General features: G+C 46.7%; 1 long non-coding RNA gene across 1 annotated transcript; it reads left to right on the top strand.

Annotated features, from left to right (window-relative positions):
• LOC102964628 lies at positions 1-8,758 on the top strand. Its single transcript, XR_445349.3, has 7 exons — positions 1-184; positions 1,820-2,186; positions 2,647-2,877; positions 3,284-3,539; positions 4,421-4,530; positions 7,905-7,994; positions 8,666-8,758. It is a non-coding gene; the product is annotated as an uncharacterized LOC102964628 (long non-coding RNA).
• Positions 8,759-17,145: the final 8,387 nt, after the last annotated feature.

Here is a 17,145-nt window from a genome sequence, read left to right as displayed (position 1 = left end):
GCCATATGACATGATATATGACAATCATATGAACAACCTGACATCACTATTAAGTGATGATATCACTATTAACCTCACATGCCCACACCCTTGATTCCACCTGCCCCCTCAAACCTTGTCCCTCCCCAGGCTTGCCCATGTTTCCCATCTTCACAAATGGCCCCACCACCATCTGGTTGCTCAGGTAGCTACCTAGTTGTTGTTAAATTCCTCTCTTTCCTTCACCCCTCCCCTCTTGTATCCAACACATCATAACTAGTCCTGTCATTTCCATCTCAGAAGGGGTATATTTCTTTTCCATCTCTTCCACCCTGGTCCAACCCACCACCATCACTTGCTCGGATCACTGCAGCCTCCAAATGACCTCCTGTCTCCTTTCTTGCCCTCTTCCAGCCCATTCCTTCCAGTGCAGCCAGGATGATTAATGTTTTAAGTATTTTAAAAATATGGGTAGGTGGAGGGGGGATTGGATGAGGGTGGTCAAAAAGTGCCAACTTCCAGTTATAAATAAGAACTAGGGGTAGAACATACAACATGATGGCTCTAGTCAACACTGCTGTGTGATGCATAGGGAGGTTGTTAGGTGGATAGATCTGAAGAGTTCTCATCACAAGGAGAAGAAAAAACACATACTAATTTGTTATTGTTTTGGGGTTTTTTTTTTTGTCTGTGGTTTTTAAAAAATATCTCTGTGAGATGATGGGTGTTAACTACATTTACTGTGATAACCATTTCACAATGTATGTAAGACACATCACTATGCTGTACACCTTAAACTCATGCAGTGCTGTATGTCACTTACATCTCAATAAACCCAGAAAACAAAACAAACAAAAAAGAAATCATGTTGAACTCAAACACAGGGTACCTACCGTGTTCCAGAAATGAGCTGTTCATGCTCAGAAAAAAATAAACTAGCTATTTATCTCAAAAAATAGATAGATAGATAGATAGATAGATAGATAGATAGATAGATAGATAGATAGACAGACAATAAAAATCAGAATATAGATCATGTCGTACTTTAAACCCTCCAGTGGCTTCCTAACTCGTAATAAAATAAAATCTAAATTCCTCACCTCTCCTTCATATAAGACTTTGTTGGACCTGAGCCTCCTGCATATTCTGATGCTTCCTGCATCCCTCTCCTTCCTGGAGTGACTCTGGCTCCTTTTCAGGGTCTCAAACATGACAAGCTCAGGGCACTTATTCCCACTATTCTCCTGGCCCAGATCTCTCTTTCCCCAGATCTTCATAAGGCTGGCTTCCCATCCTTGAGATCTCACCTAAAATGCTACCTCCTCAGAGAGCCCTTGGGAACATCACTAAACCCTGGGCACTCCCTTCACATCAACTGTCACATCTGCTGTCATTAGTCAGTTGTTGCCTTGTTCACAGTCTCTTATGCCCTTTAGACTGGAAGCTCTTCAAGGGTGAGATGCAAAAAAGCCTGGGCTGTAGTAGACACTCAAGTGTAGACACTTTTTTTATTTTGATAACATTCAGTGACTATTTTGTGCAGGCAGACTTGCGGCATCGTTGGAGAGACATGATTTACACGTACGAAACAAACTAGAAGCAAGCGCAGATGCCAAGATTAGTGCAAAAGAGGGTTGCTCAGCCCCTCAGTGCAGGAGTTTAGAAGAATAAGCATCGGCTTCTTTGCTAAGAACAAAAGACAATTCAAATATCACTTTTTCAAGGTGAAAATAGAGCCTGAGGTACTAAAAAAAGTAGACAAAAATAGAGGTTCCAAAAGGCCCAAGCAAGAAGATTAGGACATCAAGTGACTGACATTTTTTCTTCTGTTCCCTCTCAGGGCTATGCCAACACTGCCTTTGGAAATCGTAGAAGGTTTGCAGAAAGACATTGCCCAGGAGTCAGAAAACCTGAGAGTCCCAGTTTTCTCCCTTTTACTGGTTGTTGCTCTTGGGCAATGCACACGCGCTCTTTGTGCCTGAGCTTCTCACCTACAATCTGGGAGTTTGGGAGTGGGCTCTTGAGCACTCTTCCCTGCTCTCAAGACTTTAGGCTCCCAAGTGGCCCCTTGCATATGGCAGAACTACACAGGGACAGAAATCGCTGAAGGAGGGAAGCCAAATGTCAGGGAAAGGAGACTGGGATTCAGGACTCATCTCATCCATCAGGAGAAAGGGCCTGAGGATTGGCCTGTTGTCATCTATCTGGTGAGCTCCCCTCACAAACTCTAACTTCTAACCCACTCCCTACTCCCTGAGTCAGGATCTGGGGAAGAAGAGGAAGCCTGGCTTTTAGAGGTGGCAAAGATTACTGAGGAACCCTGCCCCTTGGCTCCCAGGGCAGGAAGTGCCAGGCAGAAGGCAAGGCAGGGGAAAGCACTAGAACCGAGAATGAGCAAAGAGCAGTACTGCCTGGGGCGTGGGGTTCCGGACCCAAGGAGAACATTATTTGAGACCAATAAGGAAAGACTAAAGTAGTGGTTCCCACCAACTTCCCAGACCAAGGAAACTGGAAATGACTAGTGATTCCTTTCTGTTCCTCTGAGAATATGGCCCCAACAGGCCTGTGAGCGCCTCTATCCCCTCCTGCCCCATCAAGATGGCTCTGCCCAGAAGAGAGAATGAGGACTCCCGGGGGCTCTTGTTCCAGCACTCTCTCTATTTTCAGGACTTGCTTTCACCTCTGGAAAAAAACTTCAGGAAAAGTGACCCCTCCTTCCCACCCATACCCACTGACCAAAATTTCCATCAAAGCCTAGCTTCTGTCCCTCATGCCAGGAATCATACCCAAGAGGAAGCACAGACATCCCTGGCTACCATACAGCAAGGAAGGGGCCAACCCAGGAAAGGGGTGAAAGGTGATGTCAGCCATCTGAAGTTTCCCAGGGATGGTGAGAAGGTAGGGGGGAAGGTCTGAGGAAGGCAACCTTCAGCAACAGCCACTGAGAGGGAGGGGTGTGCAGTGGGAGTAGGGCAGCCAGGGGCTGGAGCCCAGGGCTCTTGGCTCGGTGCCCAGTCTCTGATCTGCTGCATTGTTCAGCTATTTCCTTCCTTGGAAGTAGTAAGCGGGTGGAGGGGACCAGGATTGCATGGCTGGGAGTAAATGGAGCAGGGTGGAGCTTCCATTGGGGGAGGGGGCCTCCAGTCTGTTCCCATGACCAGCTGCCCTTCCGGCAGCCAGGGGACTGCGTGGGAAAAGTTCTTGGAAGTGCTGGGGACAGTGTGTGTGTGTGTGTGTGTGTGTGCACACGTGTGTGCGCAAGCGCACTTTTTCATTTGTGTCTGACTGCCTTGCTTGGATTTAGTCACAAGACAAAGCCCTTTGAGAAATAGTCACCAGTCTATGTTCCCACTGGGCTGTGCCCTGGGAGAGGCACAAGAACCCGCCCCAACGCCTGAGAGAGGGACACTGGAGGCCTAAGACCAACTCCCTGAAGTCTTGACTTCTAGTGAATCTACATTGGCTGACTTCCCCAGATTTATGAGGATGCTTCTGGAATCTTCTGCAAAGCTTCCAGCTTCCTGGCAGAACTCCATTACTAGAGGGATGTTGGAAAGCAGGTGGGAACCAGACATGGGGAGTGGAGTCAATAATTCTCACAGCATCTCCCTAAAAAGCCTAGAATCCTTCATAACCACAGATCTTAGAGCCAGGCAGCATGCCAAGAGATTATATGATGGTCCAGTACTCAGCCTTCAGACAAGAAGCCTTAATACAAAGGTCACAAACTAGCAGCATACAGGTGAAATGCATCCTGTAAACACATGCCTTGCTTAGCCAGCACAGCACTTAAGAAATTTTTGAACCAATATTGAAAGATTTCACACAAAAATCCCAATTTCTATAGTCTCTTGAAGAAATCAGAAGATATGGGTAAGACTGATGTCCTATTTCCCCAAGACAACATTGACTGGGCTGAGTAATGACTGCTCCCTTAGAGTGTGGGCTGTCCATTTTCCCACAGTCCCTACGGTCCCCATTGTCCTCAACACTGAGGCTAAGTATCACTTGCTGTTGCTCATCATACTTGTGTGATTACTACATAGTTTTCTGGGCCTTTGTCTCTATCAAAAGGGGGGAAAAAAAGAAACCAAGAGGGCCACCTGTTTCTAGAGAGAATATTTCTATGCAGCAAGTATATCCATGAGCAAACAAAGATGGGATTGGGTGTCCTTCTGCCACCTTTTCTGCATCATCCCCTCCACTTTCCAGTGACATGATGCTTAATGCCACCCTCTGACAATACTATGTCACATGCTTTGTGCCAAAATTGTCCCCCCACTCCTTCCCTTACTCCCAAATCATAATTCTCCTTTTCTCAGTGAGCAAATTCCAGCTGTAAGCCTACAAAAGTAATGTACTGGAGCAATCCCCAGCACCTGCTTGCTAATGACCCTGTGATAAAGCTGAAACTCCTTACCTTAGGTGTTCTCTCATGCAGCAACCTGCAAGATGTGCATGTGAATACGCAGAAGCACACCTGAAGGAGCTAACACCAAACTGAAAACCAAGGTCACCTCTGGGGAGGTGAGGAGGAGACCAGAAATGGAGGTGATGGTCCCAAGCCTATCCCTAAAGCTTTAATATTTTACAAGGAGATTATAATCATGCATAAGATGCCTTAGCCTGCTAACTGTTAGTCTCACCTCAGTTTATCTTTCCTGCTTATCTCCATGAACTGATCGACTCACAGTTTCCTATTCCCCAATTTTTGTGCCCATAGCTTTTCTCTTTTTCATACCCAGAATGCCTTTCTCCTCCTCCTCTACCAAGCCAAATCCAGCCCATCACTCAAGGCAGTAGTCTTTCAAAAATTTACCCCATGAGGGCGCTTGGGTGGCTCAGTCAGTCGTCTGACTTTGGCTCAGGTCATGATCTCACAGCTCATGGGTTCAAGCCCTGTGTCAGGCTCTGTGCTGATAGCTCAGAGCCTGGAGCCTGCTTCAGATTCTGTGTCTCCCTCTCTCTCTGCACCCCCATTCCCTGCTCACACTCTGTTTCCCTCTCTCAAAAATAAATAAACATTAAACATTTTTTTTAATTTAGCCCATGAACACCCTAAACAAAGTTTTAAATTATGTACCCCTCAATAAAGCAGGTTTTTAAAAAACTATATATTCTCTTGAAGTTAAAAAATTTTTTTTCCAACTAGGTTTAAATACGGTTGACCCTTGAATACAGAGGGGTTAGGGGTACCAACTTCCATACAGTCAAAAACCCACATACCACTCTGACTCCCTCAAAACTTAACTACCAAGGGGCACCTGGGTGGCTCAGTCTGTTAAGCGTCCGACTTCAACTCAGGTCACGATCTCGCGGTCTGTGAGTTCGAGCCCCGCGTCGGGCTCTGGGCTTATGGCCTGGAGCCTGCTTCGGATTCTGTGTCTCCCTCTCTCTCTGCTCCTCCCCCGTTCATGCTCTGTCTCTCTCTGTCTCAAAAATAAATAAAACGTTAAAAAAAAAAAAAAAAAAAAAACTTAACTACCAAGAGCCTAGTATTGATCAGAAGCCTTACCAATAACATAGTCTATTAACACATATTTTGTATGTTGTATGCATTATATACTGTGTTCTTACAATAAAATAAGCTAGGGAAAATAAAATGTTATTAAAAAAAACATAAGGAAGTACTGTACTGTAAAAATGTACATATAAATGCACCCTTACAATTCAAACCTACATTGTTCAAGGGTCAACTGCAGTTGCAAAGGATATGATTTCTGGTGTAATGGAAATATTTACATTTTATGTCATTTTTTTTTAAGTTTTTATTTACTCAAGTAATCTCTCCACCCCACGTGGGGCTTGAGTTCATGAGCCTGAGATCCAGAGTCATGCTCTTCCAACTGAGCCAACCGGGTGCCCTGTTATCCACATTTTATTTATTTTTTAACTTCTTTTTTAAAGTTTATTTATTTATTTTGATAGAGTATGTGCGCATAAGTGGGGGAGGGGTAGAGAGAGAGGGAGAGAGAACCCCAAGCAGGCTCTGTGATGTCAGCGCAGAACCCAACACAGGGTTCGATCTCACCAACCATGAGATCAGGACCTGGGCGGAAATCAAGAGCCTGACACTTGGGGCGCCTGGGTGGCGCAGTCAGTTAAGCGTCCGACTTCAGCCAGGTCACGATCTCGCGGTCCGTGAGTTCGAGCCCCGCGTCAGGCTCTGGGCTGATGGCTCGGAGCCTGGAGCCTGTTTCCGAGTCTGTGTCTCCCTCTCTCTCTGCCCCTCCCCCGTTCATGCTCTGTCTCTCTCTGTCCCAAAAATAAATAAAAAAACGTTGAAAAAAAATTAAAAAAAAAAAAAAAGAGTCTGACACTTAACCAACAGAGCCACCCCAGCACACCCGCCCCCCAATATTGACATTAAAAAAAACTTATATTAAATGTATTCACTGGAATCACAGTGATTTGGTACTCATCATCACCATTTGCGAATTGCATAAGCAAGCTCTTAGAGGAAAATTTACATCATTGCTTTTGTCCTTGAATTTTCTTTCCACTTCTCCCATATAATGCTATCATAATGTAATACATAGTTTATGCTGGAAAATCTTTTATTTTTTTTAATATTTACTTTTATTTTTGAGAGAGAGAGAGAGACAGAGTGTGAGCAGGGGAGGTGCAGCAAGAGGGGGAGACACAGAATCTGAAGCAGGCTGCAGGCTCTGAACTGTCAGCACAGAGCCCGATGTGGGGCTCGAACCCACAGACTATGAGATCATGACCTGAGCCGAAGTCAGATGCTTAACCGACTGAGACACCCAGGTGCCCCTTGAAAATCTTTTATTGATCATCAAACAATACTTCTCTGCCATAAATATATATGTTTATATTTATATAAAAATTAAAATTGTATTCTTTTCTTATTTTTTGTGGCCATAAGCCTCCAGAGTTTACGATTTTCTTCTGGATTGACTTATCATTACAATTATTATTAGTTTACTGTTTGTCAAACAACATAAATATTTTGCAAATGTTGATAGAGCATTATTAAACATGAGTAAAAAAAAGTTTTAAAGTAAGTTCTATGCCCAACATGGGGCTCAAACTCATGACCCCAAGATCAAGAGTCCCCTGCTCTACTGACTGAACCAGCCAGGTGCCCCAAATAGTAAAATTTATAAAAAATACAACTCAAAAGAAAGAAAGAAAGAAAAGAAAAAGAAATACAACTCATATTGAAATAGTCATATACATGCTGGAATGAGACAGTGATCAGCATCAATTTTATCTCTACATCCTATTTTTATAGATGATAATGCTGAGAAATCTCGTTCACATAAACACGTACATGGGAATTGAAGCAGTTCGGGCAGGGTCGCTCAATTCCACCTAATCATTCAACAGGTGACAAATGAATTTGTTTTACTTCCTTCAATTGTGGAAGGCAAAATATTGGGAAATTTTGATTTGCAAAACAATTTGTTGCCCAGACAACCCGAGTCATTTGCTTTCTCAATATTGAAATCACTATTTTAAATTGTTTCTTTGGGGGCACCTGGGTGGCTCAGTTGGTTGAGCGGCCTACTCTTGATTTCAGCTCAGGTCATGAGCTCACAGTTCATGGGTTCAGTTCATGGGGTCTAGCCTGGCGTTGCGCTCTGCATTGACAGTGTGGAGACTGCTTGGGATTCTTTCTCTTCCTCTCTCTCTGCCCCTCTCCTGCTCCCACTCTCTATCACTTTATCAAAATAAATAAATAAACTAAAAAAAAATTGTTTCTTTGGAGCCCCAGAGATTTTTATACACCAAGGCAACATACCAAAATGAGAGTTAGGATGGGCCAAAGATAAGTCTTTTGTACAATAGTATAGGTTAAATTATGCTATAGTAACAAGTAATACCAAAAATTTCAATTATTTAAACCAACAAAGATTCTTCTCCCCTCTGTCCCCCAAACTCACAATACGTATCCATCGCAGGTCAGCTGAGGGTTCTGATCCATGCCATCGTCATTCAGGGATCTAGACCTCATCATCTGAAATGTCATTGGTCACCATGGCAGAGAGAAGGTAAGGAGAATCATACACTGGCTCTTAAATGCTTCCACCCAGAAGACACATTTTTGCTCATGTATCATTGTCCAAAGCAAGTCACATGGCCACACCTGACTTCTAAAAGGTGGGAAAGTACCTATAAGAGAACAGGGAACATGGATGAGCAGCACTGATGGCTAACACATTTGTCTTTTGTAAAATGGGAGCCAAGAAATTGTGGAAATGAAGGGAGGAGACGCGTTCACAGGCACAGCCTAGTCCTTGTTGAAGATGATGTTCTGGAAGTTGATTCCCATCAACATAACCCTGCCACCTACTCTTCGCTAAGAAAGCCTTTTTGCACCTCTAGGGGTACATGTGCCCAAGTGTGAAGACCACTGCTGCCTTTGTGAAGCCTTCCCTTCAGATCCAGGGACCTCTTTGAGTTCCTGTCATTATTGCCTCTACTATCCATTTGGAAGCTATTAGAGGAGTTAATTACATTTTCATATATGTGTTTCATGTTTTCCTAACAAGTTGTAGTTTCTTTGAGGATGGAAACCATATGTAAGTTTTTATATACCCCATATTATCTAGCAAGAACAGTTAGAACTTGTGAGTTCTGCTTGATGGCTGAATTGGTCACTTTTCTTGGTATGCTTCAATCTCATCTGTGCAGTGGGAATAACAAGGCTTCTTGCCCTTAGGATCACAATCAACATGACAGAAGTAGAAGCTCTTTCCATCCCACTCTCTTTGACCTAACAGGGATCAGCGTCTTGAGACTCCACTTCTGAAAAGCTGTATGTAATGATGAGTCATCAAAGGCTCTTGAAACATCTGTGGAAAGTGGGTTTAGGAAGATCAGCGTGACATTAGTGAATGCTGGGTGGTTGGGGAATCCGACAGGTGGGTGGCGGGGCAGGGACAGGGAGTCCAGGTAGAAAGTTGCACTTCAGAGGTGATGCAGGGAATGGCGAGCCATATTGCACCCTCAGGGAGTGACCCCAGCTGACTTCCTGAAATTCCAAACCTGGATTCAGGGCTGAATCAGGTGGTAATAACAAACCTCATGCTTCTGCCAGTCAAAACCAAGCGTTTTCTGCACCCTGACACTGCCCCCTGGTGGCCTCTGGAGTCATTGCCAATACAAGGAAGCCGAATTATCATTAGGGGGATCTGGGATTGATGTGGGTGAGGACAAGATGGCCAAAATTGCGGCTGCAGAAAAGGAAAGGAACTAAGGAGAGAGAGGAGGGGGCCATACACATGGGTTGGGTGTAGGCTGGGGGGAGTTTTTATCCCTGGACCTACTGCACAAAGTGAAAACTAAAAAGAGTCTTTGAGATGCAAACAACAGCACAAGGGCATGGTTTAGCCCATGCAACTGTTTTCAAATTTTTGGGTTAGTTGCCAAAGTCCCAAATCAGGTAATTTCACATTAAAATCGGAATGTCCAGTTTCTCTTGAAAACTCAAAAACATCAAGCCATATGAGGCCACCATCCTGCTGAGCAGCAGCTAGCTGGGGCTGAGAGCCTTTCTGTCCCTTTCAGCAGGGCAAGAGCTTCCCTGTCACCCAGTCACCCAGGCTGCCTTCCTCAGTTCCGCTGCCCCCTTACCCTGCAGGCTGGGAGTTTGTAACTCCTAAGTGGACATTTCATGCTGGAGAGCAGGGTCAAAAGGTATCAGGATGGGACCAACCAATCATCCAATGCCTCCAGAATTTATCTATTACACATCATCCAGGGGAACCTGGGTAGCTCAGTTGGTTAAGCATCCAACTCTTGGTTTCAGCTCAGGTCAATGATCTCACAGTTCATGGGTTTGAGCCCCGTATCAGGCTCCGTGCTGGCAGTGTGGAGCCTGCTAGGCATTCTCTCTCTCTCTCCTCTCTTTCTGCCCCTAGGCTGCTCATGTGCCATGCTCTCTCTCTCTCTCTCTCTCAAAAATAAATCTTAAAACAAAAACAACAGCAACACAACAGAAAACAGCATCCAGCATATGCTTGAAGACCTTTGGGGACAAGAAAATCACTGCCTATTAAAGCAGCCCATTGCACCTTCGGATAACTCAGACCGCTTTCACAGGGTGGGAATGTCTGTTGAGGTTGTATTCTCTTGAGGATACAGGCCCAGAGAGAAGAGACTTGCCTACAATGTTGTCTCAAAAATTAAGCAGACACTTAGCAAGCATGTGTGAGGCACCACCAAGTGCCCGAGACTATGCTGGTGAGTGATGATGGCATGACCTGTGCCCTAAAGAAACTTCCAGTCTGGGCAGAGGTGGGCCAGGTTTACACAGATGGTAACAATACCTAGCAATGCTGATATAGTGACATCTGGGAATAGTGCATTGAAAGAGATCAGTCCAAATTTGAAATTCCAAGTCTCCCAGACATGAGAAATTAGACATGTAAGCTCTGAAAATATCAACTGTGGTTATAAAGCTCTGTGCCACTCCTGGCACATTACTACAGACATCTGGGAGTTGACTCCATGAGCCAGAAGGGCATACAGGCAACTGACTTGATCTTCTTTGAAACAGTGAGTCACGATACCTGAGTTTTATGTCAGTTCTGCATAACTGAGTGAATTTGGGCACATCTCTTTGCCTCTTAGGGCCAAGGCTTCTCCATCTGTGAACACAAAGGGCTGAATCAAATTTCTCAGGGCTTAATATTTACTTTCATATCCCCAGTACCAGCACAGTAACGGGCTATCTAGAATACAAATTCAATAGGTGCTCCCTAAATGATTTTTTGTCGAATTAATTAATTATATGTTTATTTGTTTATTTTTAAGAGAGAGAGAAAGAGCAAGCTGGGGAGGACAGAGAGGGAGAGAGAGATCCCAAGCAGGCTCCACACTTTCAGCACATAGCTAGATGCAGGGCTCAAACTCACAAACCTTGAGATCATGACCTGAGCCAAAACCAAGGGTCAGACCCTTAGCCAACTGAGGCACCCAGGCACCCCTAACTTAATTTATTTCTTAAGTAAACTGTACTCCCAACGTGGGGCTTGAACTCATGACCCCAAGATCAAGAGTCCCAAGCTCTGCCAACTGAGCCAGCCAGGCGCCCCAATGTTAACAATGCTCTCTAAATGTTTGTGATTGCCTGCTGACTCTGCTTCTGGGTGCATTACCCAGAACAGAGGCAGCCAGAACAAATGGGCCCTGGAGTACCGCTCCTCACCCCCCCCCCCCCCCCCCCCCCCCCCCCCCCCCCGCCGCCAGTTCCTCCTGGGAGATTAGAAGGGAAAAAATCCGTGTGAGTGAGGCTTGTGGACTTTTTTACCACAAGAGGGCGCCAGAGCACCACTTCACCATCCTGGACCCTGGGAAGAGGGAGGCCCCATCAGAAGCCACTTAAGTAGTGCTGTCTTGGGTGAACAGAAATGTCACCTCAGGCACCACTGGGGGCTGAGAAAAGATTCCTGAGATGTAAACACAAGAGGACATAGGACAAGGAGGCAATGGAGGATGTGGATGAGGGAGGACAGGGAAAGAGCCAAAGAGAGAGAAAGGGACTCACTGGAGTCACAGAACATGCCTAGAGATACATAAAGAAATGAGACCTAGGATGAGGTAATACTGGGGTCCCATGTTACCTCAATTTCATAGGGAAAAACCTCTCTCTGAGCATCTCAGAACCTGCACAGTGGTCAACAAATGTCTTCACTTGACTGCACAGTAAAGAAAGGGCCAGAAGACAGATTGGGGTAGATCCTGAATGCCTGACTTTGACCATCAGCCCGTAGGCTCTAGAGAACCATGAAAGAAAGTCCTTCAAAACTATGAAAGTGATATTTTGGAATGATTCATCTGCGGCTATGGACAAGAGAGATTTAAATATATACGTCCATAAGGGCACCTGGCTGGCTTAGTCACAGAGCATACAATTCTTGATCTCAGGGTTGTGAATTCGAGCCCCTCGTTGGGTGTAGAGATTACTTAAATAAATAAAAACTTTGAAAAAATAAATATATACGTCCATGAAGAGTATATGCAAATAAACTTGGGGGAATTTGATCTTTAGGAAAAATCCTAGTGGAGATCATCGCTTTGTGAACGGTTGCTCCCTCCTTATTTCCCTTCCTGGTGCTTCTCTCTTCATCTCTTTCCTGAGACCCAAATCACTTTCCAGGAGGCACACTGTTGGTTCCAGGGATGAGAACCTGGGCATGGAAAGAGAAACAGGCATAGCTGAGAAGCCTCTATTAGGAGAGGCCAACTTTAGCAGGGGCTGAAATCTAGGGTGTCCTGCTCTGGAAGTTGAGGGGTTATCTTGGGGTGAGAAATGGGAGCATGTCCCTCCACACCCACATCTTAAACCATCTATGTAGCTGTTCTGAGAAGCCAAGCACAAGACCACAAAACATGTCTCCAGAGCAGGGTCTGGACTCTTAGGGGAGGGGAGGCAGACAACAGGAGGGCAGCACCCAGGAGGAAAAGGGAAACTGAGCCATTTGGAACCATTGACTTCTAAATCTTTCCCTTCCTGGTTACTACCCCCTTAAGTAGATCTATAGCCCAGACCCCAGGCTGCACCCAGAGAACAGGAGCTTTATTCTCCACCTCAGCGCCAAACACAGGCGACATGGGGAGTATACGTTCAATAAGAGTTGGTGGCAAGGAAGAATGACTTCGGAGAGAGAATGGATGGTAATAGGGTGTGGTCCTTCCCCTTGGTGACAAGAGCCAAATACAACTTTGGCACCTCTCCAAACTGGAACTTCCTGTCTGTGAACTGGAGGTGGTTGTTCCCCAGACCACTTCCCAGGGCAAGTGCAAAAATCAGAGATAAGAGTGCTTTGTGGCTCCAGCCTTCTCTCCTAGCCCTATGATTTTAAGTTATTAAACACCAAAAACTCAAGTATTTCATCTTGAATGATAAAAACTACTCATTCAGGCAACATTGTGAAGATGCAGTTGCTTACAAATGCTGACAAGATCACCAGACTCCAACATCAGTAGTTGCTGTAGGTACATGTGTAATCCTGCTCTTGCCAAATTAGGAAACACGTCTACCTTCAGAGATTTCTGAGCTCTGATCACCCTTGTCCAGGTTTTTTCCCTCCCACATACTGTAATGGTTGGAGCCTTTGGTTTTTGTTTAGCCTCTTTCTTAACCAGGTAACTAGAGAGCTTTGGGTCACTGCTGGCTCTTCTTCCTGCCCAAGTGGTTCCCAGTTCCCATGAGGCTCTCCCAGAGTCTCCCAGGAGCCCTGGCTTTTGTGGGACCCTGTGGCCCAGAACTGCAGAGAAGCATTTAACTCTGGACAGGGATGCCAGAAAACCGGGTCTTGAGCCTTTTGCTTTCTGTGGGACCCTCTTAACTTCGGTTTCCATAGCTGCAAAAAGTAGATAATGCCTTTCTTGCTTATCTCAGGGCTTTTATGAGGATCACCAGAGATGGTGTATGTGAACATGTTTTGTAAACTGTAAAGCAGTTTATGACTATATTACTATTAGTATGACTGCTATAATTGTCAGAATTCTCAGATCCTACAAGCTAGCTACAAGATGTTCTCTGGGATTCCTGGGCCCCTGCCATCTCCTTCCTCCACCACTCCTCCAGGTAGAATGTGGGGCTAAAAACCTGTTGAGAACCCTTGATCCACTGGGAAAATAACCAAGGAGTACATAAATTAGAATCAACTCAAATTTTATTACTTGTTAAGGATGAGAGAAAGATGACCAGGTGTTCTTTTAAAGATAACCATAGCAAACTGTTGAGTACCTACTGTGCTTTAGGCATATTCCTTACTATCATTCCTCTGTTACCCTCATAATACTGTGACAGAAGGACCCAGATTCAGAGGGAAGAGATGGGCTTTCATGGAATGATACAGCCATTCCTTATATGAGACTCATCTTACTAAACTGTGTTGCATTTTCTCTACCCCAGGCAGAAATGGAAATACACTATCTTGGTTCTTGCATAAGCAGAAAGCCAGATGGGTCCTATAGGCCAAAACCTTACCCCCTAGGTTAAAAGGCCAGAGAGACAGCACAGGGCTAGATAGGTCACTGAGGGCTTCTCTGTGTCCCATAAACCAGGAGTAGCACCCAGTATCCTGGAAAGAGATCAGTCCAGACTGAGACCAAGATTCCCTGGGCAGAAAGCAGAGAATGGCATGATAGGAAACCTGAACTCTAGTCCTGGTTTCTGGAACTGCTGGGATAGACTTCCAAGCCCATGGCCATCCTGTGGCTGCAGCCTCTCTGCTAAAGGGTGTGTGTGTGTGTTTCTGGAATGGTCATGCAGGGGATGGGGGTGGGGAGCAGTGGAAGGAGCCAGGCTAGGAGTCAGGAGACACGAGTGAAGCATGCCTTTGCCATCGTTTTTATAACTTTAGAGCAAACCACTTCCCCTCTCTGTTCCGATTTCCTTGTCTGTAAAATGGGAGAGAAGACTGGACTAAATACCCTCCATGCTAACATTCTGATGGTCAAGCGTCCCTCAGAAAACCGGGTGAAGTGGTTTGCTCTAAGACCAAGGGGCACCTGACCTCACTCACTGACCTCTCTCCGAATGCCTGCAGGGACTCCCACTACCCAACCCAATCAGAAGCCAGACGATGAGGGAGCTGTGGGTGTTGTCCACACTGACTAGAGAGTATGGTAGGGCTGGGTGATGGTCAAGGAGACCCAGGAGAAATGCCTTAGGAGCTCAGGCCTCTTTCCTGTCCCATTGCCAGGACAGTGATCTGCCCAGACTCTCCCTGCTCACAAGGGTGGGCCCTCAGCTGCTATATCCCCTCCTCTGTTCCTCAGGGAAAATGTCAGCGAGCAGGGTCTGCTCTCATGAAGGTGGCCCATTGACTGGAGGGGTAGGGGCCCTGAAGGCTATAGCTGGGTGGAGAGATTTTTGCTTCTTCCTCCCAATACTTTGTAGGAAATTCTTTCTTCTTCCATGTTTACATTTCCTTCTAGGGTTCCCTTCTGGTACTTTCCCTAACCCTACTGAGGGGCTTTGCCCTATTTCTCAAGAGTATTTGCATTCTGACAAGGAGCTCCTCAAAAATCAAAAAAGCTTTATTCCAGAACTCAGAAAAAGGAGCTCAGCAGGGCACATGCATGACAGGCAGAGGAGCGGGGAAATGGCAAGGGACGAGGGAGTCCCCTTCCCTCCTGAGACTTCCGGGACCCCAAGGAGCCTAAGCCTTTACCCTGTACTGTTTCTCAAGGAAGCTGTCAGGCCACACAGCCTAAAAATTCCAGAGGTGGGCTGGGAACTTGCTCTCCTACAAAGGCTACAAATTTGGGCCAGGCACAGGGGACAGCCAGGGGCTCCCCAGTGCCTCAACAAGTATCCATTTACACAGGCCTCACTTGTGTGAAGAGGAGTGGAGATGCATGTACTTGTGAGGATCTCCTCTGCCATGGAGACCATCTCAGTGCTGCTGGCAAGGGGTCCCTGAGCCAAAGAACCTTGGTTGTTCCCAGATGCCTAAAATCCTTTCAGAAAGGAAAGAAACCTTTCACCTGTAATCAGATCAGGACTAAACCCCTCCAAGAAGGAAGAGGTGCTTTCTGGAAGGAGCACAGAATAGGAGACAGGGCCTGGCTGCTTCTGACTGATCTTACTGTCCTTACTAGGAAGTCATTGAACTATTCGAGGTTCATAGCTTCACAGTTCAGTCCAGACATGACTATCTGCTAAGGCCTCTCACCCTGAGGAAAGGCCCCAGTGCAGCTGGAGGGCCCCTCTGGGATGGTTTCAGGGCCCCCTCCCCTTCCCGGCTCCTCCTCTCAGACCCAGGCCTGGGCCCTGCTCAGTAAGGCGTGACGGAGATCCCCCAGGGAAGCCAGAGGAGCAGGGGCCTTTAAATTATGGAGCAGCTTTCTTAGCCCCTCTCAGAAAGGCCCGGCGCCCCAGCTAAATAATTCACCACCTCAGGAAGACCCAGTGGTTCCTGACACTGCTGAAGTAGGTCAGGCATCAGCTTGGCCCTGGTTGGGGGGGGGGGGGGGAGGGTAGTGGGGCTCAGAGCAGCTCCTCACCAGAACTAGGAGAGGCTGCAGGCTGGGAAGCAATGCCTCTGGATACTGCAGGGAGGTGAGGGGTACAGGGTACACAGGTGAACACAGCCACCAATTCCCCTCCTCCCACCCGGACCTCTCCCTGGGGTCCACGTAACCAACCCTCTAGCCTGACACCCTGTGGCCTCCTCCTCCCTCAGAGCACCTGGGGTTGTGTCCTCTCTTTACATGCAGATACCAGCTGGGGATGCATGCGTCACCCCATAGCCTTTAACAGCCGACGCATTTATCAGAACATCTTAGACCCAAAACACCCAGTGCAGGACTGGGATTCAGAAAAGGTGAAACAGAGAGAGGGATACCAAGGTCACCCAAGACATAGGTGAGGAAGTGACCAGGGACAGCCACAGCTGCTCCAGTTTCGCCCAGAGCAAGACTGGAATGAAACCACAGAGTGGGGACACTCTAGGGCCTGTCCTGCCCTCCCTGTGTAGGCACAGCTCCAAGCCAAGCTGTGAAGGGTATGGGGTGGGGACACACAGATGGAAAAGACAAACAGCAAAGCCATGGGGTCAGTGCTCCAACCCACCAGAAGCAGCTGGAAAGGATTCCAAACCACTACTTTACAGATGAAGAAACTGAGGCTCCAAATCACAACAGGGAACAACTGGGGCCAGCTGCAGGTTCAGTGAGGTCCAGGGTCATGGCTCCACATGATTTCTCTTCATGCCCATGTACTCTGGCTTCTAGCAAAACCTCCCCCTCAGGAACCAGAGCCACCACAGGAAGCCTACAAGGGTGTGGGAGAGTGGCCCTTTCTAGGGCCATCCTTCTTCCCTCCAGCACAGCCTCACAAAATATATACCGAGACACTTCCGGGGGGAGCCCACCCTTCCAAACCACAGTCCTTCTCTGCTAGAGGGCCTGAAAAGGCCACAGGCCAGGAAAGGTCAGGCCAACTAAAGCACAGCACCCAGAGAAAACAAAGGTCCCATTTGGGTGCTTACTCTGGGTGCAGGGAATCTCCATCCATAGCCTCAGAACTCTGGATGAAGGAGTGAATGAATCAAACACAGGGTGGGCTGGCAGATCTGCCCCAGTTGAGGGGTCCTCTGTGAGTCTCTTTCCTCCAGGACTTAAGGTGCACAAGGAGGGAAGGTGGGAAGGGCTACATGAGCCGTAAGGCCTGGGCCCACC

Source organism: Panthera tigris, chromosome B3 (assembly GCF_018350195.1).
Source record: "Panthera tigris isolate Pti1 chromosome B3, P.tigris_Pti1_mat1.1, whole genome shotgun sequence".
Lineage (NCBI taxonomy): Eukaryota > Metazoa > Chordata > Mammalia > Carnivora > Felidae > Panthera > Panthera tigris.
This window is presented reverse-complemented; position numbering and strand designations above follow the sequence as displayed.